At 47.3% G+C, this 6,000-nt stretch overlaps 1 protein-coding gene across 2 annotated transcripts in view; it reads left to right on the top strand.

The window, feature by feature from the left end:
• The first annotated feature begins 634 nt into the window (after positions 1-634).
• nlgn2 (neuroligin 2) overlaps positions 635-6,000 on the top strand; it is a 70,679-nt gene continuing 65,313 nt past the window's right edge. Inside the window, exon 1 of one of the 2 annotated variants that reach the window (XM_062983674.1) lies at positions 635-1,212. The gene's annotated coding sequence lies outside the window, so the exon portion shown is untranslated. The remainder of the gene's footprint in view (positions 1,213-6,000) is intronic. The other variant, XM_062983673.1, reaches the window with a different exon arrangement.

Below are 6,000 nucleotides of genomic sequence, written 5' to 3'. Positions count from 1 at the left end.
TCCCTCTTCTCCCTCTTTGCTCTTATTCCATCTTCCCATCTCCCTTCTCCCTCTTCTTTCTTTTCCTTATGTCCTTCTCTTCTTTCTTCTTCCTCTGTCCTCTTTTTTATTCTTCCTCTTCCCATTCTTCCATTTCCCTCTTCTTCTCCCTCTCTGCTCTTCTCTTCTTCCGTCTTCCCATCTTCCTTCTCCCTCTTCTTTCATCTTCTTATATGTCGTCTTCTTTCTTCTTCCTCTCTATCCTTCTCTTTTTTATTTTTCCTTTTCCCATTCTTCCATTTCCCTCTTCTTCCTTCTTCCTCTCTATTCTTCTCTTCTTTTCTCTTCCCATCTTCCTTCTCCCTCTTCTTCCGTCTTCCCATCTTCCTTCTCCCTCTTCTTTCTTCTCTTTCTTCCTCTCTGCTCTTTTCTTCTCTTCTACCCATCTTCCATTTCCCTCTTCTCCCTCTTTGTTCTTCTCTTCTTTCTTCTTTCTCTTCTTCCTTCTCTTCTTCTTCTTCTTCTCTTTCCTCTTCCCCTCTCCCCTCCTCCCTCTTCTGCCTCCTCCCTCTCTGCTCTTCCCATCTTCCTTCCCCATCTGAGCGTGTGGGGGGTGGGGGTCCCTCTTCCTCCTCCTCCTCCCCCTGGCCCCTCCCCTCCTGCCCTGGCGCGTCGGCTGCTGATGCGGGGCCGGTGGGCGAGGCGAGGCGGCGAGGCAGGCAGAGGGAGGCAGGCCAGGAGCCGAGAAGAGAGAGGGAGAACGAGAGAGCGAGAGAGCGAGAGAGAGAGAGAGAGAGGAGCGCGGCGGCAGCGGCGGCGGCGGCCTCAGGCAGGGCGGGAGGGAGGGGCGGCCGGCCTCAGGCCCACCTCAGCCAGAGGAGAAGGAGGAGAAGGAGGAGAAGGAGGAGGGGGTCGGCCTTTCCCTCCCCCCTCCCTGCCTTCCTTCCTTCCTTCCTTCCTTCCTTCCTTCCTTCCTTCCTTCCTTCCTTCCTTCCTTCCTTCCTTCCTCTGGGCTCCTTCCCCGCCGCCCCCGAGGAGCCCCATGGCCTTCGGCTGAGCAGCCCCCCGCCTGCCTCCCTCCCTCCCTCCCTCCCCCTCCCCCTTTCCCAGCCCCCACCCCAGGATGCGGCCATCGCAGGGCCAAGGAGGAGGAGGAGGAGGAAGAGGGAGAGGAGGAAGAGGAAGAAGAGGAGAGCCCCCCTCCCCGGAGCCGGCGGAGCTGCTTTTGCGGAGGTAAGGAGAGCCCCCCCCCCTTTTTAGGGCTCCATCTTTTGCGCTCCCTTCATCCCCATCCGAATCCCCCCACCCACCCACCCACCCACCCACCCGGTTGAGCCAGGCCCCGGCTTCTCCATCCCTCTCCCAGGAAATCCCCGCTTGGTTTCGAAGGAAGCCTCCTCCTCCCCGGGGCTTCTCTTCTCCCATTTCCCCCTCCAAAAAACCCCCCAGGTAATGCCTTCATCGGTGGGCACATCCTGCCTGCTGCCATCCTTTCCTCCATCTCCATCCTTTTTTTGTATCTCCTGCAATGGAGGAGGCATCGTGCCTCATTCTCCTTCCCTTCCCTTTCCCTCTCCTTCTCTTTCCCTTTCCTCTCCTCTCCTCCATCCTTTCTTCTTTCCTTCCTTCCTTCCGCCTGGCTTGCAATGGCTTTCGGTGCATCCTTGCCTCCTCCTCCTCCTCTTCTCTCCTCCATCCCTTCCTCCATCCATTTTGCTCCTCTTGACACCTGCCTTGCTGTCTTGTCTCTCTCTCCTCCTTCTCTCTCCTGCTTGTCCCCGCTCTCGCTTTCACAGGCATCTTTTCACATGCTCTTGGAAAGCTTTCCTCGTATTTTCCTTCCTTCCTTCCTTCTCCCATCTCCCCATCCATCCATTTTGCTCCTCTTGACACCTGCCTTGCTCTCTCTCGCTCTCTCCCCTCCTTCTGCCTTCTCCTTTTCTCTTTCACATGCATATTTCATGCTCTTCCAAGCCCTCCTCTCTTCCTTCCAAGCCCTTCCTTTCTTCCCATTCCAAGTTACCTTCCTTCCTAGCTACCCTCCTTCCTTCCTGGTTACCTTCCTTCCTTCCTAATTACCTTCCTTCCTCTTCCTAGTTCCCTTCCTTCCTTCCCAATTACCTTCCTCGCTTGTTACCTTCCTTACTTCTTTCTTTCTTTCCTTCCTAATTACCTTCCTTCCTTCCACCCAGATTTCCTTCCTTCCTTCCTTCCTTCCTTCCTTCCTTCCTTCCTTCCTTCCTTCCTTCCTTCCTAATTACCTTCCTTCCTTCCACCCAGATTTCCTTCCTTCCTAATTACCTTCCTTCCTTCCTAGTTACCTTCCTTCATTTCAACTTACCTTCCTGCCTTCCTAGTTACATTCCTTATTTCCTAATTACCTTCCTTCCTCTTCCTAGTTCCCTTCCTTCCTTCCCAATTACCTTCCTCCCTTGTTGCCTTCCTTCCTTCCTTCCTAAGTACCTTCCTTCCTTCCTAGTTACCTTCCTTCATTCCAACTTACCTTCCTGGCTTCATAGTTACCTTCCTTCCCAATTACCTTCCTCCCTTGTTACCTTCCTTCATTCCAACTTACCATCCTTCCTTCCTAGTTCCCTTCCTTCCTTCCCAATTATCTTCCTCCCTTGTTACCTTCCTTCATTCCAACTTACCATCCTTCCTTCCTAGTTCCCTTCCTTCCTTCCCAATTACCTTCCTCCCTTGTTACCTTCCTTCCTTCCTAATTTCCTTCCTAATTTCCTTCCTTCCTCCCTCCCTCCCTAGTTACCTTCCTTCTTTCCCAAGTATCTTCCTCTCTTGTTACGTTCCTCCCTCCCTCCCTCCCTCCCTAGTTAACTTCCTTCCTTCCTAGTTACCTTCCTTCCTTCCTTGCTAATTACTTCCCGTCCTTCCTAGTTAACTTCCTTCCTTCCTGGTTAACTACCGACCTACCTTCCTTCCAAGTTACCTTCCTTCCTAGTTCCCTTCCTTCCTTCGCAATTACCTTCCTTCCTTGCCCTCTCCTATTTTTCCTTCCTTCTTTCATTGCTTTCCTTCCTGTTCTCGCTCCATCATTTCCCCTTGGAAGTGGGCCCTGTTTTGAAATGGGCTTTTGAGGTTGGAGACGTGGGCCATGCACTTCTGGACCACCAGAGATTCTCCCTCCGCCATGTTTTAGGCCCAACGTTTAGGGGGAGGATACAGTAAAGGAGAGGGAGGGGAGACAATGAGCTGGGTGAAAATTTAGGAAGGAAGCTGCAATGGGATAACCCAGGCATGGGCAAACTTTGGCCTTCCAGGTGTTTTGGACTTCAACTCCAGAATTCCTAAGAGCCTCAGGCCCTTTCCTTTTCCCCCTCAGCCGCTTAAGCGGCTGAGGGGGAAAAGGAAGGGTACTGAGGCTGTTAGGAATTCTGGGAGTTGCAGTCCAAAACACCTGGAAGGCCAAAGTTTGCCCATGCCTGAGATACCCCATGCAAAATTAATGCGGTTTGGCACCCTTTTAAGTGCCATGGCTCCATGCAATGGAATCCTGGGAGTAGCAGTTTTGCAAGGCCTTTAGCCTTCCTTGCAATGAGTGCCAAACTACAGCCCCTAGGATTCTACAGCATTAAACCCAGGCAGGTAAAGTGGTTGCCAACCTGCATTCTTTCTACAGTGAACACGCATTTTTATGGGGCTGTGCTTCTCTTCAATCCCTGTATCTTCGAGCACAGTGAATATGGCTGTCAGGGTTATTATTATTATTATTATTTTGCTGGGTTCAAATCTACCTCACTCGTCTCTTCCCCATGCAGTTGGGTGCAATTGTAATAAACATGGGACCAGAACAAAGATTGAATGTGAGCATGGTTGAATGGTGGAACTCACCGCCACATGATGGAGCAGCTGCCCCCAATTTGGAGGTTTCTAAAGGGAGGGGGTTGACAAATTTATGCAGGATACAATGGCTGTGGATGGCTATGAGCTACTAGAGTTGTGCCCCTTTTCATCGCAATATGGAGTCTCACTTATCCAACACTCGCTTATCCAACGTTCTGGATTATCCAACGCATTTTTGTAGTCAATGTTTTCAATACAACGTGATATTGTGGTGCTGAATTCGTAAATACAGTCATTACTACATAGCATTACTGCGTATTGAACTACTTTTTCTGTCAAATTTGATGTATAACATGATGTTTTGGTGCTTAATTTGTAAAATCATAACCTAATTTGATGTTTATTAGGCTTTTCCTTAATCCCTCCTTATTATCCAACATATTCGCTTATCCAACATTCTGCTGGCCCGTTTATGTTGGATAAGTGAGACTACTGTATTCATATTTTTAACATGTAAAATGTAATGTTTTAACTTCATACATGGTTTTGTTGTTTTGAAATCATACTTTCATGTTTTTGGGTTGTTTTGAGTTCGCATTGCTAATGCTTTCAGTAGATGGTTTGCTGTCTTAAGTCCCATATTGGGAAAATGGTGGGATTACAATGAATAATAACAACAACAATAACTATAATAAGATAAGATTAACAACATGACCAGGGAGTTTTAGCACTCTAGTCCTGCTTTTCTGTAGCTTCCATGAGGATATTGTCGGAATGGAAAGCTGGACTAGTAAGATCTGTGTTTGAATTATTTCTGGATAAAAACACGTTGAGTACATGGGACAGATAATCCTAGAATGAAACTCCAAGCAGCCATAAATACACAATAATAAAGGTCAAATTGGACAAATGTTGTCATCTGATAGAAAAGAGATAAATATACATATTACCCTGGGAATTATAGAAATCTACAGATGCTGTTAGACCAGGCTTGGGTCCTCATTCCAGGTGTTTTGGACTGCAACTCCCACCATTCCTAACAGCCTCAGGCCCTTTCCTTTTGCCCCTCAGCCGCTTAAGCGGCTGAGGGGCAAAAGGAAGGGGCCTGAGGCTGTTAGGAATGGTGGGAGTTGCAGTCCAAAACCTCTGGAAGGCCCAAGTTGTCCCATGCCTGTGTTAGACTAGGACTTCCAACATCCCTCAACATTGACTGTACTTGTAGTTCTCAAAGTTTGGCTCTTCAAATTATCTCTCAGAAGCCTTGGAGCAGGAGTTCTGGGAATTGAAGTCCAAAATTTCTAGAAAACCAATAGTTAAGAGCCACTAGGTTATATGATTCAGGTTTCATGGGAATCACAGGCTGTTTTTCTCCCCTCCTCTCTGGTCGATGCTTTCAACCATTTCTGCATTTAATTTGCAAATCCAGCTGCAATGAGATATTTATTTATTGAAATGTATTCTTAATTTCAGTGCTATCCAACTTTCCTCCCCATATGAGACCCAAAACGGCTTCCATCACAGGTTGAAACAAAATGCAACTATTTATTTTTAGTATAAATTCTGTTATTAAAAAAGAATTAATTGCATTTTGTTTTAACCCGTGTCGGGAGCCGCCTTGGATCTGAAATTAGGAGTGGGGAAAAAAGCAGTTGAATAAGCAATCTTGCTAAAAACATTAATCTGAAGCAGTTCTTAAAACTAGCAGTTCTTAAAACAGCGCTTCTTAATAAAAAATAGTCACAATGTGCCGTGAGTACAGTTGAAATCCTGGAAAACATCCTGTGCATTTTCAGAAGTGGCCAATAGTCCTCAAAGGTCATGGTATAATCAATTGGGTCAACTTTAAAATGCTGCAGAATTCTTGAATATTTTGCATACTTGTGTGTGCCTGCAGTGGCAAGGAGTTGGACTAGATGTCCTAAGGGTCCCTTCCGAGTCTGTATTACTATGTCATGCTTTGGAGGGTTTACAGGGCCTTTGGGGTATGTTATTTCAAGGGTGAGAAGCAGTTAGGGTAGATTTGAGGCACAATAAAGGTGAGACAATGAAAGGAAGAGCAATGTGGCATACAAAAAGAACATTTTACAAAACCCCGCTTGGAGTTGAATATTGGCTTCACCATAAACAGGCCCATAGCCAGGATTTTGATTTTGGGGTTGGGGTTGGGGCTGAATCTGAGTGAAAGAGGATCTGCCCTAGCAAACCTTTTGTATTGTTATC

Source organism: Anolis carolinensis, chromosome 6 (genome assembly GCF_035594765.1).
Source record: "Anolis carolinensis isolate JA03-04 chromosome 6, rAnoCar3.1.pri, whole genome shotgun sequence".
NCBI classification, from domain to species: Eukaryota; Metazoa; Chordata; class Lepidosauria; order Squamata; family Dactyloidae; genus Anolis; species Anolis carolinensis.
This window is presented reverse-complemented; position numbering and strand designations above follow the sequence as displayed.